The 18,259-nt window shown below is 37.5% G+C and overlaps 1 long non-coding RNA gene across 1 annotated transcript; it reads right to left on the bottom strand.

The window, feature by feature from the left end:
* Nucleotides 1-85: 85 nt before the first annotated feature.
* LOC145612753 (uncharacterized) lies at nucleotides 86-645 on the bottom strand. Its single transcript, XR_014106702.1, has 3 exons — nucleotides 406-645; nucleotides 270-318; nucleotides 86-169 (listed from the first exon to the last, which is right to left on the bottom strand). It is a non-coding gene; the product is annotated as an uncharacterized LOC145612753 (long non-coding RNA).
* Nucleotides 646-18,259: the final 17,614 nt, after the last annotated feature.

The following is an 18,259-nucleotide window of genomic DNA, read 5'->3' as shown; positions in this document are numbered from 1 at the left end:
AGAAAACACAAATTCCAGCTGAAATCATCAACTTAACCAATAAAAACACAAATTTTTATCTAATTGAGCTTTATCTAACAACTACCTCTTTCGCGGCAGTAGCATAGCCGTGAGATCCGAAAGCTGGAGCAGATGGTCCAGAATTCCTGTGAATTTGACGCCCTAGCACCTGAATAACATCACAACAACATCAATTTCCATCAATTCAAAAATCACACAAACATTTTAAAAAATTACAATCAATTCAAGAAATTGTTCTAAAATTTTACCGAAACACCACCACGAACAGCTTTTCGCCGCGCAATCCCTAACATATTTCTACAACCAAAAAAAAATTCAACGCAATTAATTTTCAAATATTTTCTAATACCTGATTTTGAAAATTCAAAAATCACAAATTCATACAACAAAAATTCGGATCTAAATTTTTGACTGAAATTCGAACAAAAATTATTTATGACTGAAATGGGACGAATTTCTTAGGGTATATTGCGTCGCTGCCAAAAACCCTAGAAATCCCCCCACGAAATCCCCCAATCGAACTTGAAGACCGAAATTGAATTTTTTGGGGCTTTTAGGGTTCGAATTTGTATGCTTTTGAGTTGATTTTTTGCTCGAAATGGGGGATTTTTGGTCGGAAACAATCAATTTTTCTGGGTTTAAGGCTTCGAATTTCTTAGGGTTTTTGGTCGGAAACAATGTACATATGTGTCGCTCATTAGTAAAAGAGTTACGCAATTTACTTAATCACTTATTTGCGTCGCTTGCTAACTAATGAGTGACGCAAATAAGTTTATTAATTGCGTCGCTTTAATAAATAGGAGCGACGCAAATGATAGAAAGCTGAAATGCACTTGAGTTTTGCGTCGCTTCTTAAATAATATGCGACGCAAATAATTTAAAAGGAAGGTAAAATAATACATTTGCTTCGCTCCTTAGAATGAGTGACGCAAATATGGCGACGCAAATGTACATTTTTCTACTAGTGAAGCTCTTTTGCTCAGAGACGCGTGGGCATCCTATTTTAAAGCTCTTTGTTCAGAGACGCGTGGACAATCCTTTCAAGCTCTTTTGTTTAGAGACGCGTGGACATATCATCAAGCTCTTTTTCTCAGAGACGTGTGGGCATCCTATTTTCAGAGCTCTCTTGCTCCAGAGACGCGTGGGCATATCAATCAAAAGCTTTTTGTTCAGAGACACGTGGACATATCATCAAGCTCTTTTGCTCCAGAGACGCGTGGGCATATAATTCAGAAGCTCTTTGTTCAGAGACGCGTGGACATATCATCAAGCTCTTTTGTTCCAGAGACGCGTGGGCATATCATTCAAAAGCTCTTTTTCTCAGAGACGCGTGGGCATCCTATTATCAAGCTCTTTGTTCAGAGGCGCGTGAACATATCAGAAAAAAAGAAGCTCTTTGTTCATAGACGAGTGAACATCAAAACAGCAAGATGACGTTCCATAGATTGTGGAGAGTTGTCACAAACAATTGAAGGTGATTTCAAGCGAAGTTTTCTTCGATCATGTTCCCTTAGACGTGGAAGATGGTCATAAAGCGGAAGAAGATTGTTTCAAGCAAAGCAATCTTCGATAGTATTCCCTTGGACGTGGAATATTATCAAAGCGGAAGAGGATCGTTTCAAGCGAAGCAATCTTCAATATTGGAAGCAGTTACAAGCGTAGCAGTTTTCAAGCGGGGTGGCATTCTCTTGGCAGGAGGTCATCAAAACAAGGATACAACAGCAAATCGGTTACTTTCAGAGACGTGTGCTCGACGGTGCAAGATACGTGTTTCTTAACTCTTTTATCTGTTTGACTAACACTAGTTTGCAGGTATTGGCGTTACAAGAATGATTTAGGATCGCAGAACGTTTGGAATCATTCTCCGTCCCTATCGATACTTTGACTTTTGTTTTCGAAACTTGTGTTTCTCCAAACTCAGTCAAAGTGGGGGCTTCTTTAGACACCCATTTGTGTCTCCCCAAAACCAAACCAAGTGATGAGTACCTTTCACGTCGAATCATGATCGAATGAAGTAAAAGTGTGGAAAGTTAGTGTTGCGGAAAGTTTTAATTTCTTTTCTCTTCTCTATGTTTTTTAAAAACTTATTTTAAGAAAACAGCCAATCCAGTTTGGTTGGTCCATGATATGGGTCCAATAGTAGTGTAGTTGGATGGGGATTGACAAGACCTTTCCAACGATATATTATAAGCCCAATTTCAATGAATATTGAGAAAATTATGGCCAAATTACTGAAATGAGCCCGGTTTGAGCCTTATATGCGGCCCAATTATCTAGAGGAGGGCCTAATATGGATTTATCATTCCTAATAAAATTAGGAATGGTTTTAGTCTTCTAGATTCTTCTAGAAGGTTCTTTTCATTCCTAATTCAATTAGCATTGATAAATTGACTTTTGTTGACTTTTTAGAGTTTTAATTAAAATCAAAGAACATTTTTGAGGAAAAATACGATTTTATCCTCCTGTACGACAATTTATATTTGATTTTAAGAAAATGCGTCAAATTCCTAGTCAGCGCTAAACGCCAGCTGTAGCGCCTGACGCTACGCTTGGCGCCTGGCGCTAGCACTACGTGAAAAAATGAATTTGGCACCAGTTCAAACCCGGCCTAAGGCACCGGTTTGAACCGGTGCCAAAGTGGGGGGTGCCAAAAGGGGTTTAAAAAGGCACCGGTTCAAACCGGTGCCAAAACTTGAAATTGGCACCGGTTAACCGGTGCCAAAAAGTACCAAAAAAATTTAATTCACCACTTTTGGCACCGGTTAACCGGTGCCAAAAGTGCCAAAAAAATAATTTGTTCAATATATAAATAGAACATCACAATCAATATAATCAAATCTGTTTAATATATATATAATAAAAAAAAATATAAGTATAGATGAATAAAAAAATTACAACATATAAATCAAAATAAAAAAATTACAACATAAATAAAAAAAATTACAATATAAATCAAAAAAAAAATTTACAACTTCACAATAAAAAAAAACCCATACAACATATAAATTAATATACTTGCATCTTGATTCCTCAATTTAAGATCTAAATTCATGTACCTGCACCAATTAAAATAACCAAAATAAATCGATTAAAATGGTTTAATTAAGCCGCAAAAAAAATTCCAAAAAAAATCCAGAAAATCGAAAAAAAAAAAGAAAATCAGTTAAAAAGAAAAAAAAAATCAGAACATCGATGAGTTAAAAAAGAATTAAACCCAGAATATAAATAAAATTAAATTCGATTTTAAAAAACCCAGAAAATAAATAAAATTAAATTCGATTAAAAAAAAACCCAAAATAAATATAACAACATTCAAATAAACCCCGAAAAAAAATTAGAAATCGAAAAAAAATTAAAATCGAACAAAAACCCAGAAAACAAAAAAAAATTGTAATCGAAAAAAAAAAATTGAAATCTGAAAAAAAAAAATCAAAAATCGAAATTGATTAAAAATTTGATTAAAACAAACTTTAAAACAAAAATAAAATAAACCCAGAGATCAAAAAAAAAATAAAAATCGGAAAAACCTAAAAATCACGAAAATAAAACCCCAAAACCGCATGCAACTTGAAAAAAAAATCAAAATCGAAATTGAAATTGAAATTGAAATCGAAAAACAAAATCAAAATCGAAAACAACAAAATCAAAATTGAAATCGAAAAACAAAACCTAGAAATAGAAAAAAAAAACAAAATCGAAAAAAGAAACCCAGAAATCGAAATAACTTGAAAATCGAAAAAAAAAACCTAAAAATCACGAAAATAAAACCCCAAAACCGCATGGAACTTGAAAAATAAAATCAAAATCGAAATTGAAATTGAAATCGAAAAACAAAATCAAAATCGAAAACAACACAATCAAAATTGATATCGAAAAACAAAACCCAGAAATAGAAAAAAAAAAAACAAAATCGAAAAAAGAAACCCAGAAATCGAAATAATTGAAATTGAAAAAAAAAATTCAAATCGAAAAACCCAGAAATCGATTGAAATGGTAAAAAAAAAACCAAGATATCGATTAAAATAGGCGGTTTTTTGGTCTTCGATTTGTTGTTGTCTTCGATTTGTTTTTGGCCTTCGAGTGATAGAAAGGAGGAGGAGAACCAGAAAGATAACGAAATGAAGGAGATGGTGAGCAAGAAGGAAAAAGGAGGAGAGGAGGAGAGGAGAGAGAAAGAGGTGGGGGAGAGAAAAAGAGGAGAGGAGAGGAGAGAGAATAGGCAGGCACATCTAAGGTTTGGAGGGATTTAAATGGGCGGGTTTTTTTTTAATAATTAAAGAACTGGTTCGTAAAGGCACCGGTTCAAACCGGTGCCCTTTTTATTTTTGGCACCGATTTGAGCTGAACCGGTGCCATTTCTCTTTGTTTAAAAACCTGCTCATTTTTAGGCCGGTTTTTTCCACCGGTTTGGCATGAGCCGGTGCCATTAGGGGGTTGTCTATTTGTATTTTTCTACTAGTGTAGCCTTGGCGTCTGGCGCCAATAGCCAGCGTTGGCGCTAATCCAATTTTATTTGCGTCAGAACTCTGTTTTGATATTTTATATTTTTGGCTGATTTTCTTTATAAATAACGTCGTAAAAACTCCTTTTTCATTCATCTACAATCTACAATCTACAATCATCTACAATCATCTACAATCACAAATTTTCACCAACTCTCATCAAGATTTTCTTGATTACTCTCTTTCTCTCTCTTTTCTAAACTAGCCTTCTCACAAATATAAAAATTCCGCATACATTAGACTTAGAAACACCTAGCCATATTCGAAGTTGCCTTCTCCCTAGACGTGAAAGGTTTAATTTCTGAGGGTTTGGTCCCAAATCTCTCTTTTTATTATTTAATTTAATTGTTTGTTTTATTATTTTTCTTGAAGTTACTAACGCGTGTATTTTGTTATTAGAAAGAGATACGAGGCATCAAAGTAAGTATTTTAATGATTTTTATTGATGTTATGATGTAGAAATCATGTTTAGGTTGTGATTATGATATTCCTAGTATCATGTCTAGGGTAATTTTAATACGAAGTATGATTAAAAGTATGATGCCTTTTATGTTCTTCCTAATATTTATTCATGTTAGTATCATGTTAGGGTTAAAGCTTTGATTTTTATTGCTTAGTGACATGCTAGGGTTTGTTATTAATCTTGTTAGCATCATGCCTAGGATCTTGCTATTATTATGCTTTAACATGATCATGATTATTTTAATTATTATTATTATGATTTATTATGTTGCTTATTATTTATTTTTATTACTTGATCACACCTTTTATGCATGTTTAAAGTGAATTGGTATTTGTAATCACGCTTAATAAGATAATTAATAATCTTGTTTAGGGTTAATTTGATTATAATTCAAGTGATCGCAATTAATAGTTTTATTTGTGCATTAATATTCAACCAACATAGATAAACCGGTTTAGGGTTAAACCTAATGATTGCATGTTAGTCAGAAAGCGCACAAGAATACGATTAGAATAAAGTAGAGGTCTATTATTAGGGCAGGTTCAATCTCTTTTAGGTTGGATTTGTACCTTCATCCCCGAACTACCAGTCTTGGTTCCAGACCTATTGGAGTTAACGATCTCCTGGATCGTTAAGGGGTGTAACGTTCACCCTGTGAACGGTTTACAAGTTCCTAAAAAAACTTGTTGGCGACTCTTTTGCTCTATCTTCTTTCCCTTTGGACGCCACCGTACTTAAGTGTATGATCACAGTGGGGTTCAAGTTAGGTGTAATGCTTGAAATATTCCCTACAGGTTTCGTTTTCTCCCCTAGTTTAAGCATTGAGGACAATGCTTCGTTCAAGCTTGGGGGGAGCGTTTCTTCGTGTTTGTTTATATCAAGTGTAGGTGTTGATTAATCTTGGGGGAGATGGAATTATTGGTATTTTTGTTTGATGTTTGGTGACTTCTTGAATTTGTTTTTGAGAGAGGGCCCCTCTTTTGCTTCATTTAGGAAATATCACCAAAATTTTCAAATTTTTACCCCGCCTTCATCCTTTGCCTTAATTTACAACCCTAGTTAAAACCCTTAGACTTTAGAGGGGTGAGGTTGAATTCCGGTGGAGGGAGATAGATTTCAACCCTATTGAGAGAGTATGCATAGTTGAGATGTCGGGATTACCCACTAATTCCATAAATTGAATCTTTTTTTCCGGTTCCTTCATGGAATCATGAGGAGCTAACTAAGGGGTGATTTGAAGCTAGTGGAGAGAACGTGGACCGTTTTAGATGGGGCTAGGGCGGAGAATGAATTCTCTAGTTCTCTATGCTAAGCCTAGGTTTGTCTCTTTCAACCATGAGCATCTTAGAATGTGTTTTCCCTCATTGAATTGAGAAAGGTGAGTATTCTTTGGTGCATGTCTCTTCTTTTTGAGTCCAAATGGAGTATTTTCCGTCTTTGAGCTTGATTGGTTTACTAAACCTTGCCATGTTATGTTGGTCAAGGTCGTGTTTGTTTTTTTTTTTTTTTTTTTTTTTTTTTTTTTTTTTTTTGTGTTTGCTTTTCTTTTCTTTTTGTTTTGCAATGGTTTTTGTCTAGAGTTGTGGGTTAAGCTCTTAGGAAACCCTTACGAGAGCACACTCGTCCACTAGGGCGATCTAGGGGTTTAAAGGGCTTGTCTTTAGTTGCTAAAATTGACTGTGATTCCTACGAAAGGGAGTTAGTGTATATTCTTTCTCATTTTAGTTTTTCTTGCTTGAATAAATCATTCTCCCTTTCTCTCGTGTTTCGTGTTAATTTGCTCGAGGACGAGGAAATGATTATCTTGGGGGATTTTGATAAGTGACTTTTATGTCACTTCTAGGGTATTTATTGAGTCGTTTTCCGGCTTATATTCCGTTTAATTTCACTCTTTTTAGTCCTTTATTTCTATTATTTTCTTATTCTTGTCTTTTGTCTTTTATTTGAGTGTTTTGGTTATTTTTAGCGGTTTTTTTGTTTAGTTTCTTTATTTAATTAGTCTTAGTTAATTTTCATATTTTAATTTATTGTTTATCTTTATTTTTATATTTTTATTTATTTGTCGTAATTTTATTTTAGTTTATTTAGTTTCTTTTTATTATTTATTTCCTTTTATTTGTCTCGATTTCATCCTCGTGTTTGTTTGTGTGTAGGTTCGAGTTCAATGTCCGAGGTTTGTGGGAAATGCACAATACTCCTTGCACAATCAAGCTGCTGCCCCTCTTGATGCACTCTTACCATACACCACTCCATCTCCCCATCCTACACAACACTCTCTTGTCCCTCAATTCACCCAAAACACCTCACCTACTCCCCTGCTCCCTCAATTCACTCAAAACACCTCCTCTACTCCCCTGCTCCTCACGCACTCCACAACAACAACACAATACCAGCAGCAACGCTGCCCTTCTTCTTTCACCTCACAACACAACCCCCTGTTCTCACACCCCAAAATTCGTACCTCCCTCACTCAAACACCACGCACACACGCAACCAGCAATCACAACCGCAACTCACAACAGTAAACCCATCTCAACTACATCCACCCAATAACAACAACAGCAACGCAACTAACCCCACACCCAGACCACCTATAATCACAACCCGCAACTACTCTAGCAGCAGCCCGCAGCACCTACTGCGCCTCCTATTTCACCACCAATCCAAGCCAAGTCGCAACTCGCAAGCCACCAAACTCAACCGCAACAAACACGCAAACAACCCACTTCCCCTACATCACCTCGCAATTATTAACCTCAAACTAACCACCGTCACACAATCACCAACAACCTCTAACAGAGCAGCCAATTCGCGACCGCGCAGCCCAGTCAGAAAGCGCACAAATAAAGTCCAAATTCAGATTTGAGGCAGTAGCATTTGCGCGACCTCTGCGCGACGTCTTCGCGGGCGCACAAATGTGGGTTCAATCATGAGCTTCTCAATTGATTTTAATGAAAATCGGATGCCCACGATTTGATGCTCCATTATAGTTGATGATGATGAACGGTGGGGATTTGATGACGATGTTTGATGATGGAGTTTGATGGTGATTGAAGTATGGGATTATTTCCCATTGATGTGAAAAATCGAAGAAGAAGGGGAATAGAGGGTCTGACGGTTTAATTAGGGGAATTGGTGGGTTTACTTTCATTTTTTCAAATTTTTTCTTTTCTTTTCTTTTCTTTCCTTATTCTTTTTATTTTCCTTTTCTTTCCTTATTTCTTTTCTCTTTTATTTTCTTTTGTTTCCTCCTTAATTTCTCATTTTTTTTATTTTTACTTAGTTTTATTAGCTTTGTATATATACCCATTTTTGGGTAATTAGAAGGGGGAATTTATTATGCTATTTTCTTAATTAGTTTAGGAGAGCTTCTCTCTCTTGGGGTTAGATTTGATCATATTAGAGGGAGAAAGTAGATTGTTACTCAAATTTCCTTTTTGTATTCAACTTTGCTCAAGTTTAATCTTCAATCAAGCAAGAATCAAAGTTTTCATCTTTCTTTAAACCATTCTTTAGTAATCTCTAATCCTTACCTTTAGCTTTATTTATTTGCATTTATTGTTTCTTATTTTTGTTAATCTTATTAGTTCATATAGTTGTTATTGATTTCATTGTTTTTAAAAATCATGTTTTGTTTTGAGTTTCTTGAGTTTGTTTCTAGTTTTGATAATATGTTTAATCTCCCTTCTCTAGGCTAATCTTTTCGCTAGCTAGGGGAAGGGGGTGAAAAATATGAGTTGATATTGGATGAATGATGATGGTTGGATTGAACTTATGCCATAAATTGATGAAAGACATGATTTTTAATAGCTTGAGATTATTGTTGCACTCTATTTGATGTTTTCTAGTTTAAATGCATGAAATTGATTTGAATTAGATTAAGATCATCTCTATTTTAATGATTGCATGATAATGAGTTATTAAAGTGGAGTTTTTATGGATTGTGTTTCTTTATTCTCTTGATTTTATTGTAACAAATAAGATGCATGAGAATGATACTTATTAGTGTAGACTTCTTTCATTGATTTGCCTAGACTGTTGCATGCGAATGAATTGTTTAGGTAAAATCTTGTGTTCTTTGGCATGTATTTCATGATAATCATCATTATTCCCCTCTTTCTAATCATATTTGACACCCCCGTATCGTTAGCGTCATTTTCCCTTGATTTTAATCATCATTTTCTTGCTTATTTGTAGTTTTAATTTTCTTACTCAATAAGACAAACAAAAACAATCCCCTTTTTACTCTTACATTAGTGATTACTGATGTTGAATTAGTGTGCTTCCCTAGTGGTTTAACCCTTTACTTGCCACTAACGAGTTTGGTGTAATTTAGGTATTATAAATGATTAATTTGATTAGGGTAGTAGCTTAACGACCTATCTAACCCGCGATCAGGAACCTGTTGCAAGAATACAAGGATAGTTAGTAAACAAATGTATATGAAACAAAAAATAAATAGAAATATTTAAGTATATATACATAAATGACATACCGACTCAACCGTATCAGTACGAACGGTATCCCCTCATCATCCTCGGCCGCTGAAAGGGTCTCACGAATTACCGATCCGGCAGCATCGGTGCGTGATCTCCGCTGTAAGAGTCAGCCAACCACCTAGCTCAACCCGCTAAAAATACATGTGACAAAAAACGATAAAAGGGTCAAAATTCCGAAAAATAAATAGAAACACGAAAAAAGAGAGTTATAAAACTAACCAGAACAAATGCCGGAAAGGGAGTCAGCCTGGAATCTATAAAGCCGGATAAGAAGCATCCGGCAGCACCAGCTGCTCCGCTTGATAACCAAGGATCGCTTGAGCTCGATCGTCGGTAGACAGCAGGTCCGGACGCAGCATCCGGATCGGGGGATCTGCAGGAACCAAAGGCTCCTCGGTCGAAAGCTTACAGAGAACGAGCTCGCCTAAAAACCAAGCGTCGGTCTTCTGGAACATCGAGAGTCCCGTATAGAGGGCTTGGAAACGGCAACGAACCATGCCAGACCGGATAGCCTCAGGGACTCCGACGATCAAACTCCAAGGATGGAGATCGATCTATGAAACACAATCACATGAAAATCGTTAGAAAATGAGTAAAATCACAAAACGAAAAGAAAACATGTAGTTTGGAATACTTACCGATGCACGAGTCGTCGAAAGAGTCCTCTGGCGAAAGTCGCCGGCAAAAGTAGCTCGTCTCCTCTTAATCTCGACCAATCGATGGCCGATAGGGAAACGAGTAGCCCCAAGTACCATGGGGGCTAAGAAAGGCAGGTACGAGTATCCTAAAGCTTGAAATCGAGAAAAGATAAGCCTAAAGGAAAAAACGAAAGTAATAACCGGAAAAGCATAAAATACGTACCTCAAGGATACGACCATGCCATGTAAGCGAGATCCGAGGCACCTCATTAGCTGCCGCGGAATCCATGATCCGAGTCGCCTTTCCCAACTCCGGTTACCTACTTGCCCCAAATTGCTGAGGCAAATAAGTAACCCAATAGCGAAACGCTCTCCTCAATCACTCAAGATGGTGACGGAAAGAACGTGGGCAATGTATATCCGAGCCAACTGCTCAGGTGTACACTGCCGGTCAAGCTCATCAGCCGACAACTCGTCGGCAAGAACCGAGTACGGACAAGATTGCGCGTACACGTGAAGGGCCGACGCAAGACGGTCCCCAACAAGGTCGCGCAATCTCTCGTCTTACCCATTTACGATCTCTTTAACTACAGGCTCGCCTCAGAAACGAAAACCCTTTACATAGAGAAATCGAAAGAGGTAACCATCATCTCTCCCCATGGAAAGTGGAAAGTGTTGGTGGAATCCAACCAAAACTCCAGCAATCCACGGAGGAAAGCTGACGATGCAAACAGGCTCGATAAATCCAAAAGAGTCGCCAGCTGGGAGTCAATCCCAGAAAGTGCTATAATCTCTTTTTTCACCTCTGGCAAACGCTCAAAACAGGCTCGCAGGTCACCAGATCCGTACAAACACATGCCAGGCTTACTCTAAAAATAAAAAAATGGTTATGGTTTAAAAAGGAGAAGAAACAAAGGAAAAGAAAAGAGACGAAGGCGCGGAAAACTCACGATGTTGCGCCACCCTCTGATCGAAACATGGTGGTCTGGGTCCCACTTAAGGACCCTAGGGTCCCAGTTGGGAGGAGCCTCCTAAACCACCTTCTTCTGGCGACGTCGATCGGCTGCGACGCGTCGCCCTCGAACCTCCTCTCGAGGACGGGTTACCCTCTTCCGAGGGTGAACCGCCTCGTCCGCCTCTTTAGCAAAACACTTACAATGGATTACAACAAATATGAATTGAGAACGAGATTAGCTTCCTTTAGCTTCAAAAATTGCAAAAAACCGAGCTTTTTAGAGAGAGAAAGAGTCGAAAATGGCGAAGAAAGGAAAAATCGCGCCTGCGATTTTCATTTAACTAACATAAATGTCGCGTGCGACTTAAGATGTTGCGCGTGACGTACAAGCGCAACTCAAAAAGATGCGCGCGCCTGGCCAGCGCGACCTTCTGAGTTGCGCCCGGATACTGGTCACCAAAAGACCGGATTTTCGATTTTGATCCGTTAGATCATTTTTTGAACTGTTTTTGCTGGTTATTAGACGAAATGGCGCGCAAATCATTAAAATCTTTTTAATTGCTTTGCATACTGTAGTTTATTTTATTTTTTGTTAGTTTTTTGCATCATATCTCATGCACGCCGTGCTTTGTGCCTTCCCCAAGCGTATGTTTTGAACGTTTTTCGTAAGAGTGCCTTTAGACGTTCTGTGGTTGTGCTTTACGTAAGAGCACCCATACACAGGTTTGTCATTTTACTGTACTGACGTTACAAATGGTCGGGTTTTCTTCTTTTTTCACGTTCGAAGCAAAAAGGAAGGCGTTTTCATGCAGCGTAAAAATGTAAATGACGTATCGTACGGCTCAAAATTGTACGGCGTAGGTGATGCGCAAAATTTCACTCAGCCCAAGCTTTGCGTGATCTACCTCTCGGTACTAATAGGTAGTAAATTATTGTAGGAGTTAGCTTAACTAGTCGACAGGCGCGCCGAACCTTCAGGAACAGGCACTTCTTAAATGGCAGCAAATACGGTAGTTAGTGCCCTTACTAACTTACCGGACAATTAGGGTATTGAATCCACCCCCTGTATAAAGAAGCGACAAGACGATGTCGCGCCTATGTAGTCATGTGCCCCCAGTCCTAACACACGTCCGGCTCGAATACCGGACCATTTCGGCTCGTATACTGAAAAACCCCCTTTTCATCTTTTACTTTGTTAAAGTCAGGCTAAAGTTTCAATGACATATTGGGGGACTTTAGACCAACGATGACACGATTAAGAGAAAATCCTCCCCTTTTATTCTTTTAAAACCAATTTCTTCTCATGACCTGACATAATCTAGAATACTTTTACTTGTAAGTGCATTCTACAATTGCAAAGGATCAATCTAGATTCTTTAGTGCGTTAAGACTAGAAAGGACTTTTTCTAGCCTTAATAGCTACATGTTTCAAACACTTAGCAAACCAAGGATTGTTTCGGCATCCTTAAACATTACTGAAAGATTCTCTATCCTTAGAGAACTTTGCAAAATGAGTCTCGAATCTATTTCCTTGACTACTTTGATCATCGTCTATTCTAGACTTAATCAAAGTGGGGGCTAACTGTAGACATCTACTTTTGGCCTCCTATTCCAACAAGAAGTGCAATGACGATAAATAAAGCCATCTTCGTGTTGGATCAAAGTGAAGAATACTTATGGATAACTGGTTAAGCAACAAAACACAAAAGACTAGCCCAAATTAAAGAAAAAGCCAAAAAAAAGGTCCAATAAACTAAACCCGATCATAATAAGGCTTAAGCCCGTGCTATAACCCTAATAATTGCGCCTAGGTTAAAACTTAGCACTGCCGCAAAAAAAGCCGCGCGCAACTCACAAAGTCGCGCTGAGCTTCCGCGCGCAACTATTTCAGTTGCGCGTGACACCTAGCGCAACTTCCAGAGTTGCGCTGCGGAAGATTTGTAATTATTAGGAAATTATACAGAAAATATAAAATCGAATCTTACAATAAAGCCGCGCGCAAGACCAATAGTTGTGCTGCACATAGCAGCGCAACTCTATAACTTACGCAAGGTTGCCGCGCGCAACTTCTTTTGTTGTGTGCGACACCTGATGCGGCAGATTGCTCAAAACCCTAAACCTAATCCTTCTCTATAAATAAAAGCTTAAACCGAGGCTTCAACAAACAGAAATTAACCTAAAACTCTGGCAAATAACTTATGAACTTGTGCAACCTAGCCCTCTTGTCCTAAACACTCACCCTTTCGATACTTTGTTACTACGGTGGAGGTTCCCCAACAAGAAGGTGTCCATAAGTGTTCTAAACGGAGATCTAGCAAGAGAAGTGGTAAAATCCCGAGCATTTAGTTAAATCACCTTTATTTTCTTGTTTAAAAGGACTTTAATTAATTAATTAGTGTTGTTTGATCACTTTTAAAATAATTAATTAATCAATTCCACATAGTATCTTGCGTTAAATAAAGACTAGAATTGAATTAAATAATTGTCGGTTGATCACTTAAGCCTAGGCGAATCTTTTTTATTTATTGTTCTTTCACGAATATTATTAAATAAGAATAACGACTTTTGCAATGTAATTCCTACGTGAATTAATGATTGTAAATAAAATCAGCTAACATAGTTTTAGGTATCGCGTTGCGTATATTGTTTGGTGATGGAATTGTGAGAAAGGAAGAGCTAGTAGAGGTCGTACTAGGGCTAGGATGACGATTCCCCTCTAAAAGGAACGTTATCTTAGTACCCTCGCTCCCGAACTTATTTCTGGTTTATAGACCGATTTGGGCATGGGTAAACTTATGATTTGTGCTAATTATTCCATGAACTCCACATGGAAGAAAGGCATGAACGAGGTTTATGAGTTTTTCCTAAAACCCATTGGCGACTCCAACTTGTTTCTTATAAAAAAGCGTGATGATGGAATCGATTTAATTCAAAGTCCCCCAAACAGTCAGGAATTCAAATCCTACTACACCTTAACAAGTGTAAAGTCCTAGGCTTTTAATTGGCCAAGGGAATTTAAGGAGAGTACCACTTACGATGGGATCACCCTCCTTACAATAAGATCCACTTATTCAGAACTTGAACAACCTACAAAATAATCCCTTATGATATCTTCCATAGTCACTTCAAAATAGGCTAGATAAATTAGTAAAATAACATGATAAGTAGCCCTAAATACATGCACAACCTCTATAGGCAGCGGCTACAATTATTTTAGATTAACACATCTTATAACTTACAATATTATTCATAAACACCATGAAGTCATTATAGGAAGATTACATAATAATTAGGCATAGTTATCAAACTAAATTAAGCATGGAAGGAAGCAAAACATGTCAAACATCACTCAAGATACACGCATGGGAATTAGTTCAAAACCGCAACAGAAACTCGAACCACAAATCCTATACAACGCATCTAATCTCACCTAAACCAAACAATGATTTTTAAAGTAAAGGAATAATGTGAAAGGAATAGTGTCCTTCGAACAAGTGTATTATTCTAATAGTGGGTTAAGAATTATTAGAAAACTAATATATTCAGTAAAGTTAAGTGATCGAAATGCCTGGGTGGAGGCCGCTTCCGATGAACCCTTCGCGTCACACCCAAGCAACCACCGAGCGAAAGCGATGAATTAATTCGGAAGGAATTAATAAGTCGACAAAGTAATATTTATTTAGACGTCAGAAATTCGTGCTTAGAGCGTCGAAAGTCAAGTTAAAAATAGTAAAATACTAGACGTAAAAATAATAATAAATAAGCGTATTTACCAAAATACCCCTAGCATCGGAGTTCCCCGAGCAATCCGAGTGCTAGGGGCACAATATGTAGCATGGTGGCTAGCATGCGCACAAAGTCGAGCCTTGGGTGGCTGGTGCGTGCTAGAGCACCAATGCTAGCAGCCAAGGCAAGCCTCGGCACCAAGCAGCCGCAGCAGCCTGCACTTGGAGTGCGTGGCATGCTGGCCGAGAGCAGCAGCAGCCCGCACTTGGAGTGTGCGGCATGCTGGCGAGAGCAGCAGCAGCCCGCAACTTATGGGTGCGGGTGGTTGGGTCGAGACTAAGGAAGGAACAAAGGGAAGCCCACTTGGGTGCCTTGATGCCCAAGTGGGAGAGGACATGTGGCGCAAGGTGAGGGAGAGAGTGGGGAGCAAGTTTGGTCCCTTCTGCTCTCTCAAGTATAGTTGACACTTGTTGATTTATTACTAGCTTGCTTAAATAATTTTATTTTACCTTTAAAATAAAATGTGTTTTGGGATGAGTAATTTCCTCCTTGTTGCAATATTAACAGAACGGAGGAAGTATCTGACTATCTTTGAACGTCTTTCAAGTCGGATATAAATAGGATTATCAAAAAGAAAAGTTTTATTAAATTTCAAACTCTTTAATCTTATCATTTCAAAAAAATTAATTAAGATCTTTTAGAAACTTATATAAGCTTCCAATTAATCCTAATTTGTTTAGGAATGGGATTAAATAATTTGGACCCTTCACACGATCATTGGGTCGTAGGCAAGGTGGGCTTAGGTTTGGTTTGGGCTCAGAGTAATATTTTGGCCATAACTTATTCGTTATAACTCGGATTTGGGCTAATAATATATCGTTGGAAAGCTCTTTTCAAGCCCCATAAAAATATTCAATCATTTAACCCATATTATGGACCACAATAAACTAGTCTAAACGTTTCTATAAAAAGGACACGAAATGAATGATTTTAAAGGACACAGAATGAATTATTTTGGGTTTAAAGGCACGAAAAGAGGAAAATAAGTTATGGTTTGGGGAAAGTGGCAAGGAATTGGGTTGGTTTATGAAATGGAAATATGGATTTAAGCACTCCAATATTAAATACTCAACCCGACCAATAATGGCAGTGAAAGGTTGTTCATCATCGGGTTTGGTTTTGTGAGGACATTTTTAGGTGTCTACAGAAGCCCCCATTTTGAGAGTTTGTAGAAACGCTAGTTTCGAAAAAATAAGTCAAATAGTTTATAGGGACGGAGAATGATTTAAGACATTCTACAATCCTAAATCACTATGTATACGCTGATACCTGCAGAAAAATGTTAGTTTCAGAGATAAAAGAGTAAAGGGATAGAATACGTATCTGACACCAGTGTATTGGTGACAAATGAGCTCAGTAGCTTCCTATGCTTGAAGGAATATACTGAAAGATGTTTTGTTGAGATACTTTCCATGACTGAGGAAAGTCAACAGAAGAGTTTGGTAGCTTTCTATGCTTGAAGAAATCTACCGAATGATACTTTCCATGCTTGAGGAAAGTCGACATGAATTTGGTAGTTTTCTATGCTTGAAGAAATCCACCGAATCATACTTTCCAGCATGAGGAAAGTCGAAATATGATTTTGGTAGCTTTCTTTGCTTGAAGAAACCCACTGGTTGAGATACTTTCTATGCTTGAGGAAAGTCGACATATGATGTAATCACTGACTTCTTCGCTTTGAGGGATGACAACGACCGCCAATTTTCCATGCTCAAGGAAAAACTTGTCTAATAATATTGCAAGTCTCTGTGTATTGAGAACCTTGCGCCATAAAATGATGGTGGTTTGATTGTCCCCGGACGTGGGCTGTAGTTGGTTCGCTTGTCCCCGAACGTGGACTGTAGTTGGTTCACTTTTCCCCGAACATGGGCTATAGATGGTCCGCTTGTCCCCGAACTTGGGCTGTAGATGGTCTGCTTGTCCCCGAACGTGGGCTTTAAATGGTTCTCTTGTCCTCGAATGTAGGCTGTAAATGGTTTGCTTATCCCCGAACGTGGGTTGTAGATGGTCCGCTTGTCCCCGAACGTGGGCTGTAATTGAGACCTACAAAATAAAATTTGCCAAGGGACTCATATAGACTATGACTGACTTGACCAACTGACTTGAGCAAGCTTGACTTGACATGACAGGACAAGACATGTATATTACTTGTGGTTGTGTGTATATGGTGTGTGTGTGCAAACACAAGAAACCGAAAATGCAAAAGCAAAAATTTTCCGTCATTTTTGTCATGAGACCAGTGGAGTATTGACTTTCTCCCGAAAACTAAATTTTTATTTTCGAACTTCCCTCGATAAGAAAATTTTGAAAAAGTTTTTGAACTTCTCCAACAGAAAAGGAAAGAAGTTTTGAACTTCCTCGTTGATGACAAGGGAATAAACGCGTCGTCAATTGTCTATCCCTAGATCAAATACAATTTATACAACCCAAACAAACCTAATACGAGTATAAGGCAAGCATAGGGGTCGAACCACAGAGAACGGATAAACACCACCAAATGTTATCGACAATTAAGCTAGTCCGGAATAGGAGGTAAATAAACTAAAATCTAAAGATGCTAAAACAACAAATAAAACACTAAGGGAAATGGTTTAGGTATAGCATTCACTTGAAAATAAACAAAGGCATAGAAATTGAATTAATTATGAACTAAACATGCTCGAATATCAAAATAAAGGATCCAATCTAGCCGCCTTCCGGGGTCAATTGGCTTCTCCTAACATAGCCTCTATGTTTCCACATTAGAACCATATACTAGGAGGTACTATTAAATAACAATCGATAGTAATGAACCATAACTAAGTCAACTTCCGTTCCTTGTTAGCAAAGATTCACCTTTAATCAACCAACAATGTGCACTTGCAAGAAGATTAAAAAATAATAAGCATATAAAGGCTTTAATCACAAATAAATCAATTCTAAACCCTAGAACATGCTCAAGATCCCACTACACTACAACCATCCCCTTAATGGGGAAATTACTCACTAATCATGCTAATATCAATATTAATTAACAAATAATCAAGAATAAACATGATTAACAAAAAATACCAACAACTAAAATAATAATCAAAATAAAGAAAATAAAAATAGAGGAGAGACAATTAGAGATTCTCATTGATTGAATGTAAAAATCTCCAAACAAGATGATCAATCTTCTTCTTCAATATCCAAGCTCAACATTGGTGAAACCCTCGATTTCTCTCTCTAAACTACTCTAATCCTAACCTAAACCTAGAGAGAAAAGCTCTCCTAAAACTAGTTAGAGATTAGAATAGATGGTAATTCAATATTCCCTAATTACCCCAAAAATGGGTATATATACTAAGCTAGGAAAAATAGAAAAATAAAAGAAAGTAAAAAGGAAAAATAAAATAAGAAAACTAGATATAAAA

Source organism: Chenopodium album, chromosome 3 (assembly GCF_948465745.1).
Source record: "Chenopodium album chromosome 3, dcCheAlbu1.1, whole genome shotgun sequence".
Taxonomy (NCBI): domain Eukaryota; kingdom Viridiplantae; phylum Streptophyta; class Magnoliopsida; order Caryophyllales; family Amaranthaceae; genus Chenopodium; species Chenopodium album.
Note: the sequence above shows the minus strand (reverse complement) of the source record. Positions and strands in the feature narration are given on the sequence as shown.